Source organism: Pogona vitticeps, chromosome 5 (genome assembly GCF_051106095.1).
Source record: "Pogona vitticeps strain Pit_001003342236 chromosome 5, PviZW2.1, whole genome shotgun sequence".
NCBI classification, from domain to species: Eukaryota; Metazoa; Chordata; class Lepidosauria; order Squamata; family Agamidae; genus Pogona; species Pogona vitticeps.
Window position 1 is genome coordinate 45,152,373 of NC_135787.1, and position 20,141 is coordinate 45,172,513.

The following is a 20,141-nucleotide window of genomic DNA, read 5'->3' on the forward strand; positions in this document are numbered from 1 at the left end:
TACATTCCTGTGAGCACAGCACAAACAGGTGAACAAAGTGGGAACATTCGTATCATATATTAATTTTCTTAGATCCATTACAATGAGCCATTATGCTCCAAGAGGCATGCAAAGATCCATTCATCTGAAAGATCTTTAATTATATACTTTCATAAATGCATTCCCCAGCTTCAGAGTAGCAAATAATTTTCCGTGCTTCCTAAAAAGCATTCTTCCAGAATCATTTTTCATTGTTAAATCAAATTTGTATAATGCAGCTTCCACATATAATGGAAAAAGGTTCTTGGCAAAGAATATTACTGCAGGATGTAAATGTATTGATTTGGACTGGAATTTTGAAACTACATTGAGTTGTAATGTAGGACTGTTGGAAAACCTAAATCTTTTTCTCATAAGAGCACAGACTGACTCACTTCCTTCTCTGCAGATACTGTATATTTTTTAAATGTACTTTCAGATAAAGCTGAGATTCCACAGCTGAATCTCTTAGTCTGGCAAATGTGTTGTTACATGCCATTTAGTTGCTTCTGATTTATAATGACCTGAGTAAAATTTTTGTGGTATGTAAAATGTTCAAGGAGTGGTTCAGCATTGCCACACATACACACTAGTGAGTTCTCTGAGTCCTAGCTTGACACACTTTCCACGACTACACCACACTGACTCTCACAATTTAGTATGTGGCGAGTCTCAAAATATAATTTCCACAGTCAAAATAAGTCATAACCCATTTCAGATTTACAAAGACTCCTAGGATACATGACTAACCCTCAAAATGGCTTGCATGTTAGTTCTCGGTCAGTCCCTCTCCCTTCCTGGCCTTTTACAATCAGTGTGAGGCAGATGTGATGATTGTGAACATGTGATGTGAGCAGTGACAGGAGACAGTCCAGTTCACTAATCAACAGGCTACTCTGTTCACCTGACTATCTAACTGCTGACATTAAACTACAGCACCCTTGATCCTGGCAGGAAATGGTCATTCTGCATGTGCTCATAAGAATCATTTGAACTTCTGTTGTTCAGTTGGGCAGGCAGGCAAAATGGTCAATCTGTAATAAACAAGCATTACTTCCTCATGCTAGTTCAGGGGTATCAAACATGCAGCCTGGGGGCCATTTGCGGTCCGCCGGATGATAGTTTGTGGCCCCTGCCTTGCCTGCCCCTCCAAAGTGCCCACGTGGCCTCTGCTGTCAAGAGTAAAAAAAAGCCTCGCCTCACTCACCGGCTCTCCCAAGACAGCTTGTGTGCTCCTCCTCCTCCTTCTCCTCCTTGGAGCCCCAGCCAGGCTAAGGAAACTCCTGGGCAGCTTCCTCAGGCTTTTGCTCCACTTCGCAGAAAATCTGATGCGGCCCAGCCTCACCCAGCCTCTGCCTCCAGCAGCCCCCAAGTAAATTGAGTTTGAGACCCCTGTACTAGTTGGTCTTACTCTTGTAACTGTACTTTCTTCCCCCTTTTACACAATGAACTGAACATTGGTAGGAGTGGAAAGCCTTTGGGTCAAAGTGGCCAAGACATGGCACACAGACTGAAGGCAGTCCCCATCCATTTTTGCAGACCAGAATTATCACAGATCCTTCTAGGTGTTTCCTCAGAATTATAAATACAGGTCAAGAGAAGATGTGACAGTCTGAGAATCTCTGGGAGCAATAATCATTTTTGAAGCAAGGGACACAGTCTTGCTCTAGATAAAAAACAGTGTTTTAAATATTTTGTTTAAACATTGGAACCTGAAAGTGAACTTCCAGTCACTTTTGATTTAAAAAGAGAAAATACAGGATTTCTAGCCCATGGTTGATCTCAGAGAGAAGGACTGGTCCCTGAATCTGGCAGTGTTGCACATCCTTGCTTTTTAGACTAAAGAAAAAAAAACTAATTTGATTAGAAGTTGATGCAATTTATTCTTTAATTAGGAGTAGAGATGAGCATGAACACCTGCTTCATCAGTTCATGCCAATTCATTTTTCAGCTGAAGAGAGGTTAGGCAGTTGCCAGCCTCGCCTCCTCTGGTGGGCACCCACTCAGAGGCAGTGCCCAAAGGAGGTGGGGCAGTGAAGCCAGGGCACTGCCTCTGAATGGACGTCTGCCAAAGGAGGTGGGGCTGAGAACCACCAAATACATGTTCAGCTGAAAAGTGAACCAGCATGAACTGCTGAACTGGCGGTTTGTGCCCACCTCTAGTTAGGAGTAATAATGGTAGCAGACCCATTGTTGTATAGTGGAGAGAGTAATGGACTAGGACTCTGGAGAGCAGGGTTAGCCATGTAAACTCAATGGGGAAGTGGAACTGTAAAAACACTCCTTAAATATCTCACTTACTTTGAAAGGCCTCTTAGGGTCACTATAAGTCAGTTCTGACTTGATTGCACATATCTAAGTAATAGTAGCAGTGGTTCCAGTGTGAAAGCCACTAAAACTTATTTTCGGTTTTCAAACAGCATATTCAAATAGATCAAGAATGAAAACTAACTCAAGCTGCCCAGAGACCTTTAGGTAGAGTGGGCGGCATATAAGTTAAATAAATAAATAAATAAATAAATAAATAAATAAATAAACAAATAAATAAATAAATAAATAAATAAATAAATAAATAAATAAATAAATAAATAAATAAGATTGGCATGGTAAATATTTATAGACAGTATCTTACGCCCGCTTTCACCCCTCTAATTTCAGTAGATGTGAATATAAGGAAGACACAAAAAATTGTCTCATTTTAACAGTTAATAGTAAAATGCTGAAATACGAGAAGAGGAAGGGAAGAAGATTACATTATTAATCTAGATGAGGAAGAACTTGATTGTAAAGTCTCATCTTCTTCAAGCTAAAAATAATATGACTATCAGGAGTACAAGCTTTCCAGCATGGTCTGGCAAGAAGATTTTTGTATAGTATAAAAAGGTGAATGTGAATCTCAGCTATAAATCCTATTTAACAAAAAACAAGTATTGCTAGAAGAGAAGTAGTTAAATAAAGAAATGAGTATCCTGTTGCCAGCTCAACAGAGTCCTGATTGATAGGTATCAATGGATGTGTTGGGGAATAATATACAGTGATGATAGAGTATAGGTTGCTCCCAGCTTAGCAGAAAGCAAAGATTACAGAGAATAGTGCCTCGAGGAACAGCGACCTGAAACCTTAGCTCTTTAATTACTGTATGTGCATAGCACAGTGTAAGAGGGAAAATGATTAGTAGGATCAAAGGCAAAAATCAGCTCTTAATTGTATTTTGGTTTCCTGGGGTTATGTAAAATGAATTATCAGATTTCACTGATCATGAGATCAAAGTGTTGCTGCTTGGTCCCTTTCATTAAGAGTGAGTGATTCACTCAGTGCTTTAGCATCTTTAGTTTTAACTCTGCACCCCAACACCACGTTTCCCAATGTATCACTGCACACATAGAATGCCTGTTTATACATAGCATTTATATCTCACAATCTAGGGGATAAACTATGGTTATGAATGTCAGCAGTGACCAGATATATAACTGCTTATTTTTAGAGAGCTATATGCTATCATGTACAGAATCTAGAAAAGATACTGTCCTGAACTACAAGTCCCAGAATCATCCAATCAGGTTTCTGATTATGCTCAGGAACCTCATGCATATGTGGGGTTTTCATAACGAAGAGTAGCAAGGATGGAATTTCCAAATTGTCTGGACTACAAATATCATAATTCTCCATCTTGGGAGTTCTAGGCACCTTCTACTCACCAGACAGTGAGGCTTAGCTAGCTCAAGCTCTACCCAAGCTTCCTTCTCAGAAACAAAGTTCCCAGCTAGCATCAGGGCACAAACAGAAAGCTTGGCCTAGCTAAGCCTCAGAGCCTTCTAGTTTACGTCTTTCTCGTACCCTGTTTCCTCAAAACTAAGACCTAACCTAGTATGATTTTTCAGAATTCTCGTAATATAAACCCTACCCCAAAAATAAGCCCATATTAAGTGAAATCTTGCCCTCCACCATTGTGCAGCAACCAGAAGATGACATGACTGTATTTGAATAAATATAAATTGTTATACATGAAAAAAAAATCCCCTGAAAATAAGCCCTAATGCGTTTTTTGGAGCAAAAATTAATATAAGATCCTTTCTTATTTTCGGGAAAACATGGTAGTTGCATCAATCACACTGAGTAATTTGTAAGATGGCTCCTAGGTGGGTAGAACTCCCAGAATAGTGAGTTGTGGTATCTGTAATTGAGAAAATCCAAAAACTGAATCACTAAAGGGTAGTGTCTGTGAACAAAGTTGTCTGTGCCAACAAAGTTGTGTGTGCCAACTGTGGATACCATGGAGAGTTCCTAAAGTAGTAAAAAAAACAACAGCAAAACTATTGAGAAAAATCAATTAAGATGAAATTTTAATTAAGAATGACTTCCAGTAAAAGGAAAATAAATAAACCATGAGTGGCATGAAATATGCAAACTATGAATGTACAAGCAGAGCCTGCAAGAAAATGCTGCAATATAGAGTAGTCCTGTCCATGGCTGTAGTCAATCGTACTTTATAGCAAGTCACTTAATGGCATACTTCCGTCTTCTATTTTATTTTATTTTCCCTAGGCTGCTCTAGAGTTTCCCAACATTTTAATTTCAAGTTTGAAGTGAGTGTTTCTACAAACTGAGGGTTTCTCCAGTACCTAGCTCTGTCTTCTTCGTAGATTGTGCTGCTTTCGGTACATAAAAGAACAGTCCTTGGAAACTTGAGTTTACTATTAGTATACTATATGCAGATCAACTCAACCTTTACACTGCATGTTCACAGAAATTTAATATGCCGTGATCAGAAAGATCTACCTTGGGAAATTGATCCCTCAACTACTGTAGGACGTTCAGCATGCATGGAGAAATGGATAAGAAACTGCATTTGCCTACTTGCATTTAAAAGATCTCATTGGAACTCTTGGTGAAGCATCAGCTCTGGTTGCTGCTGAAATAAATGTATGGGGTTCCCAGGTGGCACAGACAAACAGTCAAGTCTTCACAAGGATAACGAGAGTTTAACTTATTCATAAGTGGTTAAGTTATTCCTGTCACTGATATTAAGATGATACAAGTCATGAAATGAACTGGAAGCAGGATGATATTTCATTTAACCATGGTGGAATTTCCTTTAGGCTCCTTGGTCAAAATGCTCACCCAATGCATTATGGTATCTTCTTTTCTAATAAGTTACCCCACCCTCACAGGATTCTCAGTTGGCTCATTCCATTTGCTGTTCTGTTAGCGTCAGCTGTAATGGGATTGTAGTGTTTGTTCTTGTACAAAGAGGGATTGAATTGTCTCCCAGGAAAGGCAATTCCATTGATGCATGGTGAGATATTTTGAATTAATTCTGACAAGAGAGTTCCAGTTTTGTTGGCTGAGTTCAGCAAAGGAGAGATCAGAAGGCAAAAAAAGAGGAAGAAAAGCCACACAAAAAAACTTAACCACAATTTGCTTGACTTGGGAACACAGACGTGGGATGAATTTTTTTTCATTTCTCAGTGCTGAGACTACTCCTGAATTCTCAGTCTAGTCATTCTTTTCCTGAAAAATTACAACTTTTTTCTTAGCCTTGTGTCTCCTTGCCTTCATAGTTTTTCACATTGCTTTTGGAGTCAGACTTCAGCCATCTATATTAAATTGATTTAGGTCACTAGAAGAGAAACAGGTATCTGTACTAGAACAATTTGTGCTTCCACAGAATGCCTCAGGCCTTCTGGTTGCAACTGATTACAGCTAGTATGCGGCAATAATGAGTCTCCTTGTCCAGATCTCCCAGATGTCTTGCACATATCCTGTGAGATATTCATATTTATTTATGTATACTGTATATCAAATGTATTTTAACAAACCTTTCATCCTGACGTATCAGAGCAGTATGAAAAAAATGCAAGCTACAGTATAATACAATAAAATCATGAATGATCAAATAATCAAAACAAACTAGACATATGATATAGTAGGGCAAGCTAAACAAACCAGCACAGTGTTTTAAAGTGAAGTATTATTAAAATGAAGATAGCTTAGTGGTTTAGGTATCAGCTGAGAGTTTGATTCCCCACTGTGCCTCCTGGAGGAAGAGCCAGCCCGTGTGGCCTTGGGCAAGTTGCACAGTCCCAAGGTGCCCCCCAGAAGAACGGGATGGCAAACCACTTTTGTGTACTGTATTCTCTACTTAAAAAACCCTGAAAAGGGCTGCCATAAGTTGAAACTGACTTGATGGCACACAATTATTAATATGTACACTGAAACGAAGAACCTCCTCTGAACATCTTAAAAGGGAGGCAGGTACAGTGGGGTCTCTACTTAAGAACTTAATCCGTATTGGAAGGTGGTTCTCAAGTTGAAAAGTTCTTATGTTGAATCTGCATTTCCCATAGGAATGCACTGAAAACCATTTAATCCGTATCTGCTCTTTTCCATCCATAGAAACTACAGTGGAACCTCTACTTAAGAACTTAATCCGTTTTGGAATGGTGTTCTTAAGTTGAAACGTTCTTAAGTTGAAGCAAAATTTCCCATAGGAATGGACTGAAAACCAATTAATCCGTTCTGGCTGTCTTTTTGTTATGTAGAGGTGCGTTCATACATTGAAGCATGAGTTCCCATAGGAACTAATGCAAAGCTGGTTAATACGTACTCTACCACTAGGGGGAGAATTTTTTTTAACCTAAGATGACCTAAGGCCTAAGATGACCCAAGGTTAAAAAAAGAGCAGGAAAGGTTTTTTTTCCTGTTCTTATCTTGGATTTCTGTTCTCAAGTAGAAGCAAAATTTAGCAAATGGAGCTGTTCTTAAGTTGGATTGTTCTTAAGTAGAGACGTTCTTAAGTAGAGACCCCACTGTATTCCAAGAAAAAGACATGCTTTTCTGTTGAATCAGAAGAACCTCTCGTCTGTTGTTGTTTTGACTTAAATAACAGCCTGTAATGCTATGGCTGTTTACAACACAGCTATACAAGCAACACTTTGCCTCCCAGTGAGCTGAATACTCAATTTACCAACCTCAGAAGGATGGACGACCGAGTCAACTGTGAGCCGTCTACCTGAATCTGCTGGGATCGAACTCAAGTCATGAGCAGAGGCTTGACGGCAGTACTGCTGTTTAAGCACTGCACCATGGGCCATCACAGAGAAATCTGTGTGGGGCAAATTTTTTTAATTTTAAACACCACTGTTTTGATAATAACAGCTACCAAATCAGAGGTATCAGGTACAATTATAATCTGTCTGTGTATTTAAGATCTGTGATTTAATGTTTAAAAATGCTCATTTTATCCCTTGAGTCCAACTCATTTGCTTTGGTGAGTGGGTATGATTTCTCTCTGTAGTTTTATTCAGTACCTGCTTTGTCGTTTAAAGAATGACTTCTCTCTCTGGCCTCAAAGCACACCAGTTGCTACTCATCATATAGTGAATGTTTATCATATCTGCAGATACTCATAGCAGGAAGGAAATTCTACATGGTGTTAGAGTAGGCCTGCATCTTTATCAAACCTATAGCAGTTTTCACAGAGGGCGTGTAGCTGAGGGTAGACACTGCTGGGAGCAGTCTTTCAAGCCTCTTGGAGTTGGTCTTGACTACCAATTTGGGAGAGAATTGAAGGAAATTGGAGCAAAAGCTTCTTCACATGTAAGCAGTGAATCAGAAGATGATAGAACACGTCCTATTGCACTGCATTGGTGATAAAGCCTTGGAAATGTATTATGATGTGCAGAATGTATATGCAAGCTGAATGAAGAAAACCCTGGTAGAAGGTCTCAAAACCTTTGAAGATATGACTGTGAACCTAGGAAAAATCCTGTTTTTGGGCCTTATCAATTTTGGCAATTTAGATTTAATGAGGCAGAGGAATTGTTTCATCACACAATTGAAATGCAAAGCTGAAGACTGGGAGTTTGGATCAGCGGATGACATGTATAGGGACAAAACAGCCTTTCACATTCCTGACTGTCTGTTGAAAGAAAACTTCTTGAATATGCTGATCCTACACTTGCTCAAGCAGTAGATAGTTGCAAAGCCAAAGCCCTACTTATACACAAATGCTTGTTACTATTAATTTGTGACTTTTCCAAGCTTTTAGTTATCTGGTTCACTGACTATATGGTCCTTTACACCTGCCTGGAAATAAGTTCTACCGAACTCAATGGGGCCTATTTCTCATTAGATACAACAGGGTTCTACTAGGAGTCATGCCAATTCCCTATAGAGGCTACACAAGGGTCAGATACCATGATATTCTTACCCAATTTATCCTTAACTATAAAAAGGTGCAGAAGACTCCAGCTCACCTTCCTTACAGTATCATCACACATACACAACCAACACACACCCATTTTTTTAAACAAGCACCATCATTTGACATTGTGCAGATTTTCTAAACTGCCATTCACTTCTGTTTCCTTTCAAATACTCTTTCGTTTGTTGCAAACTATCTCTCTCTTCCTTGAAATGCATAACGAAAATAGTCTATGCGAGGGGACCTTACCACAGCACACTGACTATAAATTCAACGTGGGGGAAATAAATAATGTCAACTATTTGAACATGTGATTTTATTTGGACAGTTCAATGTGTAAGTTAAAAAAGTGAATACAAATTAGTCATAAAATTTGCTCATCTATTATTCACTGAATTTTCTGTGCTGTCATGAACTGAAATATGTTTTTTATGGAGTAAGAGCTTTTGCAGCAGGGGTGATGTTAAAGCTTACACTTTGCTCTGTTCCTTCAAAGGTCTTTGATTTGCCACTCTTGATACTATTAAAAAGCTGTGGGTCAGCACTGAAAAGTGTATCTCATAAAACAAGTTGAGATGGCAGACCATGTTCACTTACTAACTTATTTTCCCAGCATTCTTCCTTGCTTGTTCGCCATAGATACTTCACAGGTAGGTCTCAGTCTTCTGAAGAATAGTCTTGATAGCTGTATTGCTCTCAGCAATATCTGTAATTTATGAATATAAAAAAATCCACAATGTCTCTCATTGTCTTTCCGGCACAGATGTGCTTTAGGGCAAGGGAGATGCTTGGATAATGGAAAGGCAGAGTGCTAATAAATCTCCCAGCTATGAAAGCGATGCTTACATCTTCCCTTTAAAATAAATTCAACACTTAAATTCTAAATCACATCTTTAGAGATCACTGAGGCTGTTATTGCTATTGTTGTATCAAATGTTTGCTTAGTAATATGCAGTAGCTTATGCTTGATTTAAAATGAATCTAATTAAAAGAGCATCTGACTCCCTCTCCCCCCTCCTCAGCAAACAAGAATAAAATCAGTAAATCACCCACAACCCCTCTAAAAAGGTGCTGTTTGAGATGAGTTGTTTAGAATCATTTAAGTCACTGCGATAGCAGGAGAATGGCTGAAACTACAGCAATATGCTGTGAAAATGTCTACTCCAGTATAAATAACATGATCCCAATCTGTGCAGACTGAAGGAAATTAAGACCGTAGAGATTGATCCACCAGAACAAGCTGAGGCGCCATCTATTCTCATACTGTGAACAAAACATGGTGATCACAAAAAGAAATACACACAGTCTGTTGTGGGATACTGGACCAGAGGGAGATCTTTTTTCGTCCTTCCATCCAGCTGGTGATCAGTTTCTGCTTTAAAGCATAAGAACTGAAGGCAGCAGTAAATTTCATCCCAGCGACAGCAGCGAATTGGATTGCATCTTATTGCCCTCAACCCACCCTTCACCTGGCCTCCTCAGAACTACAGTTCTGCTGCCTGTAGCTAAAGATGCAGGTTCTTTTTTGTAGGTGCCCTCCAAAGAAATCTTTCAGCTTTCATTCCCTGTCATGACACAAGTTCTTCATCTATTTTTAAGATTAACTGGCAAGGAGGTAATCTTTGGAGAGTCTAAAAATAAATGACAACTATTCTGTGAATTTTCAAAAGGAACCAAAACCCTTCTGTCAAGGACCATGTGTCTCATTACAAATCTGCCTAGTTGTTTATTTATTTATTTTCTTTAAAATATTTAAACTCCACCTTTCTCCTTAAAAAGACCCAAGGTGGTTTACATCATTAAAAGACAATATTAATGCTAATAAGAATAAGTACACAAATAGATCAAACAAATACCATACTAAAAATATAACCAATCTCAAACACATTCAAAGTGATAAAGTACAACAATCCAATTAAAAACCACATTCAGGTAGCCAGTCACTCAGGGAGAGCTTGCCTGAAGAGCAAGATCTTTGCCTGCTTGTAGAGGACATTAAAGATGTTCATGTGTTCAGGAGACATGCTCTTGAGAATGCCATCTTGCATAGGACAGCTCAACAAGGATACTGGAGCAGCCTTTCTTCCTGTCCAGCTCTTAGACTGTGGAGTGCACTCCCCTCAGAGTTGAAATCAGTTCCTACTCTTCCTGCTTTCACGAATGATGTGAAGATGGCCTTTTGAACCATTTTGCTGCATTTCTGACTGTTGTGATGATTTTAATAACATTGAAGGTTAGGATGATTTCCATGGTTACATTTGTCTAACAATTCTTCAATTGTTTTTAACTGATTGCTTCATTATTTTGACTATTTTTAAAAAATTCGTTTTAAAGTTCTTTTTTTAATGATGTGTCTTATCTGCCTTGAGCACTCTATTTTAGTAGGAAAGCAAGGCAGAAATATAGTAGTAAATAAAATAAAATAAAAACCATTGTAGTTATCAGATCTGGCCCTACTTCTTCGATGGAGTGAAGTGGAGACCTCCGGCAGCCAATACTGGGTATCATGAGAAAGCAACCAAACATATAATGTAAGTATACTTCTACTGACATCTGCCAGGAAACAAGTACATTTGTAGGATTTTCTGCCTCAGGTGCAAGAATAATCTGGCTGGCCTGGAGTACTATGCACCTTAATATCTGGTAGTGGGAGCACCATTTGCTGGTTGGCCACAAGCAGCAAAATACCCAGGGACTCCCTCTCCTACCTTTCTGCCTTGCATCACATTTCGTGTTGCCACAGGAAACCAATCTTCAAAACAGCAGGTAAGAATGTTCTGAGAATGTTTTCAGCTCATAAAGTGCATAAATGTTTTTTTCTCTCACCAAAGGAAAGTACAATTTCTTGAGGACAAGGTGGTATAAAATTTAATATTAACTGTGTTGTGATTTCTGGGCCAAAATATGAGATAATTATCTGAAATGGCATGACTTCGTTGAAGAAACAAAAAGTTCTGTGGAGCTGCCCTGTCCCCAACTTTTTTGCTTTTGGCATGATTGCCAGGCAGAAGTTGCCACTAAATAAATAAATAAATAAATAAATTTTTTAATAAATTTTTTTTAAAGGAACTACAAATGAATGTCTGCATGCCACAGTATGCAGCATGCTTTACTCTAAGAATTGGAAGTAGCCTGGAATAATCCACACAAAACTGCTTATCACCTAGACCACCTTTTCAACTATAACCTGTGACATACCGCTCCCAAAGAGAAAGAAGTACATATTTCATTTTCTGTGAATGTGAAATATTCTTGCACAATATTCTGGGGAGGAGGGAAAATCAAACATTTGAGTCACTTCAGCAGAGTCCCATGGTATGTTTGCCCATGAACTGTAGAACTATTGATTTTTAATGTACTTCCGCCTATGGCCCAGAAAGCAAATTTTAACATTTAAATGTCATAAATATGTATATTTTACTGTCAAGCATCCTCTCTCGGTCAAAATACTAATATTTCCATAATTCCAAAATTCAGTTCTTATTGCCCAAGCACTTAAATTCAGTTCCAAGCTAAAAGAATAACAGACTAGCAAACTCCAATAATAAGTAAAATATCCAATATTAGACACAAATTTATTCTATATTGGCAACTAAAATACATTATGAGAAATCCATGCAGGTATCTCACCATCATAAAAACGCTACCCAAATCTGCCATAATAGATAAACTTCTTACTCCTATGAAGGCGTCCCGTTAAGATGGACAAGTTTATTGATCAACTGATAAGCTTTTCTCTTGATAATTTATCCCATGTTGTTGGTGCAAATGGGTGTTTAGGACCACATAAATTAAAGCGTAGTGTACTAGTATCCAGGCCAGCTTGTGGAATGATGCTATCTATCTTATCTGTCCATCTATTTCAGGCAATCTCTCCATTTTCAGACTATAGAAAGTTTCCAGAGCTGCCTGCACAAGTGTTAAATTATGCACATCTAAAATGCAGCAATAAATAAAAATTAAGCTAGAACACTAAAACCCAAAATGGCACAGCATAATTAAATAATCTAGCAGCAAATAAAAACAGCAAGTTCAACTGCAGATAAAACAGTGAGTAAAACAGCAAATAAAGTTGCAAGAGCACAACAGAATAAAATCAGAATTAATTGTTCATTATAACACAGGCTTTTTTAAAAAAAGTTTTCACCAGGAACCTGAAATTCAACAAAGACACTCGGAAGGGTTGTCTGGTGAAGGTACTGTATTGCAAAAATAAGATACTGCCACCTAAGTGCTTCTCTCACTTTGTCTACCTCAGATCTAATGTAGGACCTCAGACAAAGATCTTAGCACAGGAGCAGATCAATGTCAGAGAGCCATAAGTAGGGTGAGGTGATAGGGATTCTTATCCAATTTGCTCAAGGAAGGGTGCAGACCTATGGATTAGTGTTTTCTGATGGAATAGCCACAAACCCATCCCTGTGTACCTATTTCAGCTTTTACCTGTTCTCCCCAGCACTAGGAAGACAAAATAGGTCACACAAACACATATATCCAATATTTTTTTTACCTGCTCAGACCCAGGTTTTCCCCCATCTTCTCCTTCTGTATATTAACCTCACATGATGCCACCTGAACCAAAAGCTCAGTGAGCATCCGAATTGTTAAGTACAGATCTGAGTAAAGCAGTTGTCTCAGGCAGCAGATGCTAGGACATTGACTGCAAATTGGTTTTTGTTCAGGAAAAGACATGGGGAAGGGATGCCATCTTGTTTTTCATCTCAGGCAGGAGAAAAAAAACCCTCTTGAGCCACTCTTTCTGAGCAAGTTCATGCTGGAGCGTTAATGTTTAAGATTCATTAATATGACTACAGTAAACAGGAATCAGTCAAAAACAATTTTACACAGCCCTAGAATCTACCTGTGGAAGCACAATCACTGGTCTCTTTTGCAGTCTAACCAGTATTTGGGGCCACTCCTTAAATTACAAATTTCTTAGCTCTAAGGGAGCATCAACAATTGCAAACCCAATTATTACATGAGCGGGCAGTCCTTCAGAGAGCTTTTATATACTAGGGTAAGAGGAAGCTCTGTGTAGGAAAATTTGTGTTTGGCTTATTTAAGATTTCCACAGTTCAAAATGCAGAGATTGTTCTTATCATTAATCATTCTCCTATTGACAGCTGTAGCACCATTAAAAAGTCTTGAGAGTTTAACCATCGATATAGTACAAGAAAAATTATTATAAAATATTTTAGGTTTGCTGTGACATAGAATAAGAGTGGTGGTTGCTTAAATCCTGTTTTCATGGTTATTTGGAACTGCAACTACATTTCAGTTCCAAATGGCTCTGGCTTTATAGTCATCACATGTTAGCACAACCATCTGCAGTGAAAAATCTATGCGTGAATAGAGGCCAGTATATAAGGCAGGGGTCTCAAACATGCGGCCCGGGGGCCATTTGCAGCCCGCCAGATGAAAGTTTGTGGCCCCTGCCTTGCCTGCCCCCCTGAAGCGCCCACGCATCCTCTGTTGTCAAGCGTCAAAAAAAGCCTAGCCTCGCTCGCCGGCTCTCTCCCAAGACAGCGCCTCTTGCACCCTCCATCCAGAACTGCAGCCAGCTCACCTATCTGCCGGCTGGCAGGCTGCAGTTCCGGATGGAGGATGCAAGAGGCACTAGAGGAGATCCGGCGAGCGAGGTGCACTGTCGGCCCTTTCCCCCCAAGTGCCCGAGCCTCCGCCGAGCAATGCCTGAGAGCGGAGCTCGCTCCTGGCCGTCTTCAAAGAGCGCCTCCAAGCTGCCAACAGCAGCAGCAGCTGCTGCCACCTCTTCCAGGGAAGTGGCTCTCTGGCTCTCTTTCTCTCTCGGCATCCCCAGTACCAGCCCGGCCAGCGGCCGCCTCAGCACCCGGCAGTGCTTCCTCCTCTTCCTCTTCATCCTGCTTCAGCTACCTGGGCTCACTTTGCAAAGTTTACTCCCCTGTTGTGGTGGGGGTAGTTGCTGCTGCTTACTATGCCTTTTTTTGAGGGGGAGCCTTCAGAGGAAGGTTGCCGGACCTCCGTGTGTGTGTTTGTGTGTGTGCGTGCACGCGCATCTGTGGGGGCCCTGCCCTGTTTTGTTTAATTTCATGGGTACCGGTGGGAGCATTTCTCCCTCGGCAAGGCAAATTCTATGAGTTTTTAAAATTTTATGTCGTTCTCCCCTGCTAGGTGGTAGCTAGTGCTCCCTCCCTTCTCCGCTTCTTTGTCCTGCTGCTGCTGTTGGTAGTGAAGAAGGAGCCCCAGCCAGGATAAGGAAACTCCTGGGCGGCTTCCTTGGGCTCTTGCTCCGCTTGGCGGAAAATCCGATGCAGCCCAACCTCACCTAGACTCTGCCTCCAGAGGCCCCCAGGTAAATTGAGTTTAAGACCCCTGATATAAGGGCTTCCATGCAACTGAGACAGCTGAGCATTGTGTATCCCAATTACTGGGAAACTGCTGCAACAATAGATTTCCCTCCTTCCCCACTGGAAACATATCCAGACATCACAGGGACAGGCAGAATGTGAGCCACCAGGAGCATGTCCAGAAACATGGTCATACTGTCCAGTAATTGTAAAATTTTTTCTTTTTGTGATATATGTTTTACAGTCAAATGCAGCCACAGGACCTGAATTAATGTGTCTTTTATATCAGATATACTTATAGCTTTGTTTGTTTCAGTATAGACTAGGGCTGTAAGAGTTCTAGAACTTTAGTCCTTCATGATGGTGGATTATTAGGAATTCCAAAGAGGCAGTGACTAAACAGGATGGGCAAAACTTGTACTGATTGCACAAAGTTGTTTGCTGTGTGTATACGCCTCATTTTTCTCTCAACATGTGCATTTCTAGTTTGTAGCAGTATAAATTACAATAAATTATGCACAAACCTCTAGAGATTTGCAACACCCTAAATGATCCTAAATATGTGAACACACAGCAACTGCCTGTGATCCACTACAATGTACATGAAAGGTCAAATCCCCTTTTTGTTCTGCTTATCCCTGTGCACCATTTGAGTGGTCTTATTGTAGGAAATAACCACAAGTGTCAATCTCTGGTGCATCACCTAAAAAATTAATAAGGCGTTCCTGAGACAGACTTCCTCAACTGTCAAAAACGTAACTGTGCCAAACAATGAGGCCTTGAGGGGGTTGAGGGGAGACGTTCCTCAGCAGAGGTGCAATCGTTACCATGTCAGGCTCAGGCAGAAGCAGCTTAGGAAACATAGAAATGTGCTGTCAATTTTTAAATTTTCTGAGAGGAAAAGAAGGGAAAAAAAGGCACCCACACCTCTATTCAGTGGTAGGTCTTTGCCTGCTTACCTTATCAACCAGGCATAGACAAAGACAAAAGAGGAAGAAAAAATACAAGGGAGATCAAATCTGAGGTAAGATCATTTCCATTCTTCATTGTGGAGATGTGAAAGGGATAAAGGGACTCCTTTGCAGACCTTTGCACATGTAAGCTTTATTTGCAGCAGTCTCCAACCTCAGTGAAGCCAAAGATTTAACGTACAGGTTGCTGATTTACTACTAAAGTGGAAGAACCAAAAAAAATAATAATGGAGGAATTCATGTAACCAGTGGTTTGGGGGGGACATGCTCTTGGCCAGTATCCTACTAAAATCAATTGCAGAATAATACTTCTTCTATGGAGTTCCTGTATGATCTAGAGCTTTACCATAGCACAAGCAGAAAATGACACATTCAAAACAACCAAGTGAATACTCACTTGCACAAGTTTCAAAATAATCTAACCACTAAGGAACGCTAAGGATTTTGTCGTTTACCTCAGTGCAACCATTGTGATGTTGTAACCTCTTCTGTCATTTAGATTCCCACTTCATCACTGTATACATACATTTTCAGATTAGTTTAAAGAAAATTCTGTATATATACAGTTTATATACCTGGATATTTGAAAAAAAAAACCATGATGACTGGGAACAGCTTCTTTGAACCTCCCTCGCTTTCTAATTAATTTTCTTTTTAATCCATCCATATTTACAATGGAGGGCTTACAGTCCCCTCCTAAAGAGCTCCTCAGAGAACTATTGAAACCTACACAGTCCGTTTGGCATCTTAGACTCACATGTCACGACCAGTGTGGAAGACCTATCTTAATTGGTAATTTCATTTTCGCTGTAAAAATATTTTCCCCAAGCATGAATAACTAAGAAAACCCTTCTAGCAAGTAGTTGAGGCAGATATTATTTCCTTCAAATAGGAAATAGGTTCTAGAAAAAATATAATTCAGTGGTCAGAATCGAATCCTATCAGTTTACACCAGGGGGTATGGCTTCATTAGCATAATGGTGAATTGATACAAATTAAGAAGTCAGTGTAGACATTTGTGGTTGCACACCAGTAGTATGACTTGGCATGCAACAGCAAGTGCCTATGCTGATTTCAAAAGCTGCTGCAATTCACACCTAAAATGTATGCCAACAGAGATACTGTATGTTGGCATAGTTTTTCAAATGGATTCCAACTGTTAGCTTAGATTCAGAAGAAGCTGACAGTGAGTGCGATGAAGGCTATGTTGGAATCAATGACAGATTCTACCTGTGCTGGAATTAAACAGAGCCAGCGGGAGAAAAGGATTGAAACAACAAAAGAAAATCTGTAAACTGAAAAACTTAACATGTCCCATGTGATTATCTTCTCTCTTTTTCTATTGGCTGACTTTGAGGTACAACAGCCAATGGAAACAAGCTATATGACAAATATAAAACATACTTGATATCCTTTTTTGTTGTCACCTTTTGTGATCCTGCTTTGTTTAGAAGAAGGGTGGGAGATGTATTGCTCTCCTGGTATTCTTGGATTACAGTTCTCATCAGTTCTAACCATAACAAATGGTGAGGGATGGGAAGAGCTGAAGTCCAAGAACATCTGAAAGAGAACATCTTTCCCATCCCCGGTTTAGCATGTAATAATGTACATCACACTATTTGTTCTGATTTAGGGTAAGCCTTGCCAGGCTTTTCTAGGTAATAGAGTATTCAAATGTGCTTTACCATTCCCTTATCTTGTGGTGCTCTAGGACTCAGCAGATTACCCAAGGCTACACAGGTTGGCTTTTCTTCTGGGAGGCACAATGGGGAATTGAACTTCTGATCCACAACAAGTAATCGAGTTCACTTAAGTATCCAGCCAGCAATCATACAACATAGTGCAGTCTAAACTAGACCTAGGAAACATTGACTAGATAGGCAGGGTATAAATAAATAAATAAATAAATAAATAAATAAATAAATAAATAAATAAATAAATAAATAAATAAATAAATAAATAAATAAATAAATAAAATTTCTTACTGTCATCTCCAGAATGTTCCAGCCAGCATCACCACCATGATGGCCAGATAACTCTGGGATTTGTAGTCCAAATAAGTAACTCTTCTGGCTCGTCTGTAAACTAGAAGCATGTTGCTTTGAAATCAGTGGTTTTATTTTTCAGTAAACATAGGAAGCATAGGACTGGATAGCTCAGTGGTTTAGGTATCTGGCTCCAGAACCAGAGATTGGGAGTTTGATTTCCCACTGTGCCTCCGGCAAGAACAGCCAGGCCATGTAGCCTTGGGCAAGCTGCACAGTTCTAGGATGCCCCCAGAAGAAGGGAATAGTAAACCACTTTGAAGTATTCATCACCTTGAAAACTTTGGAAAAGCTGGAGTTGACTTGACAGCACACAATTATTACAATTAAAACTAGGAAGGACTGGGGTGCTGAGGAGAAATGTTAATTTGTTCTTGTTAAATAAAAAAATAAAGGAGAAAACTTACTATTTTAAAGAAATCATTTCTGGTGTCATCACTATAATCTATTCCTTTTTAAAATTACAGTGTGAACAAACTTTGCATTTACAAAATATGCTATGCTTGTATGGAAATGCAGTCAGTATGGTGTACTTTGCATGAGCATGGTGGATGAAAACTGACCTGCTGTTCTACTTTTGTTCACCTTAATATAACAAACATTCATAATAAGCACCTTTGAGACAAATGAATTTTTCTGGAATGTTTTTTTAAAGATGTCCTCTTTGATTAGATAGTCTTTGTACCCTGCCTACAATGAAGGCATGGTACAGAGTTGCTAAATAGTTACAGTACTGGTTCCTATGAAGATTGATAATAATAACAGAAAACAAAAATTGCATTGTGACTACCAAAGCAGTTTATAAAAACATTATGCTTCTTATTATTTAGATGCTACTGCTCTCTGTAAAAAGCCTAAGGTTTTAAAGAACAGTATGGCAATAAAATATATCTTCTAATGTTCTTTGCAGTTCTACACAATCATTTTGAAGACACAAGAGTCAGCTTGATGCATGGCTGGCCCGGTATTTCAGTCACCCAGGGGATGGACAATGTGGTGGTGTTTACCCCTCTAATAGCATAAACATCTTCATTAGCATAAATGCTAATACAAATGTTTTTACATTTTCTGTCTCCTTTGACATAATATGATTTATATAATGGATTCTTTATTGCATTGTTTCTTCTGGCTCCACAGCTGATTTAATCCAATATTTCTGATAGTCACAAGCCTTATACATTGTACAATTTATTATTTAATATTTCTCAGAACTTGAGAAGTTGTTTTGCCCACCTGAAATTTCCAAGCCGGTGTAAAGTTTTGGATTTGTTTTATTGATAATAGACTGCTGATACTTTCTTGTCCAAATAGTACAAACCAAGAAGGAAACAGAGAACACTTAAAATACCTTGGCTGTACTCTTGGTCTGTTTTTAAGAGCTTCTCAATCATCATACAAATGTGGGGTTTAATTTCCCTTTAAGTTACAGAAAACCAACCTAGGTGTGGAGGTTGCTGCTTCCAACATTATGCAGACAGATACAAAGTTATTTACAAATAAACAAACTGATAATGGATTATATGTAAACTGAGAGGATAAACCCTATAATTAGGCCCAACTAGAGTAGACTGATTAAATAAATGGGACTTTTCTAAGTGTTGCCTTAACAAATCCCATTGATTCATTACTTTACTCTAATTTGGATTAACAATTGGATTTCAGCCAGAATGATTTAGTTCTTATTCAGATGGTGAGTGAATATTTGTCCATGCTAATATTTTTGCCCTTCTGCACTAGTCAAGGACTGGATACCATTTGTAGAAGCAAGCATTCATTCCCCTTTACAGTGGACCCTCGATTTACAGACGGCTCGGCTTACAGACTTTTCATGTTACAGACTTCTCTGGCTACAAAATTTAGGTTCAACTTGCAGCCAGAGAATCGACTTACAGACCAAGAAGAAAACCAAAATGGAACAAAAACGGAACAAAAATGGCCAGTTACGGATTAATCAGTTTTCAATGCATTGTAGGTCAATGGAGACTCGACCCACAGACTTTTCGACCTGCAGCCACCATTCCAATACGGATTAATTCCGTAAGTAGAGGGTCCACTGTACAGGATTAGGGTCAACACATACAACAGTGTGTTGTGAGAATCAACTTCTGGGCAGGAATTCAAGCATCTACTCTGCTAAATGCTGACTCCAACATATCATAAACAGCACATCCCTGAATAAGGATGCCTATCCAGTTAGTGCAATTCGAGGCATTACAGTGGGGCTATCATTAAAAGCAGAACCCCCTTAAGAATTTAGACTAATTTTTTAAGCCTAACTTTATTATTTCGTCTTACTGTAAGGGACGTGGTGGCATTGTGGGCTAAACCGCAGAAGCCTGTGCTGCAGGGTCAGAAGACCAAGCAGTCATAAGATCGAATCCACGCGACGGACTGAGTGCCCGTCGCTTGTCCCAGCTCCCGCCAACCTAGTGGTTTGAAAGCATGCAAATGTGAGTAGATAAATAGGGACCACCTCGGTGGAAGGTAACAGCGTTCCGTGTCTAAGTCGCACTGGCCATGTGACCACGGAAGACCGTCTTCGGATCAACGCTGGCTCTATGGCTTGGAAACGGGG

The 20,141-nt window shown here is 39.5% G+C and overlaps 1 long non-coding RNA gene across 2 annotated transcripts in view; it reads right to left on the reverse strand.

The window, feature by feature from the left end:
* The window catches only part of LOC140707566 (uncharacterized), a 56,099-nt gene extending 47,059 nt beyond the window's left edge, over positions 1-9,040 (reverse strand). For both annotated transcript variants that reach the window (XR_012087704.2, XR_012087703.2), the window contains exon 1: positions 8,822-9,040. This is a non-coding gene — a long non-coding RNA (uncharacterized LOC140707566). The remainder of the gene's footprint in view (positions 1-8,821) is intronic.
* Positions 9,041-20,141: the final 11,101 nt, after the last annotated feature.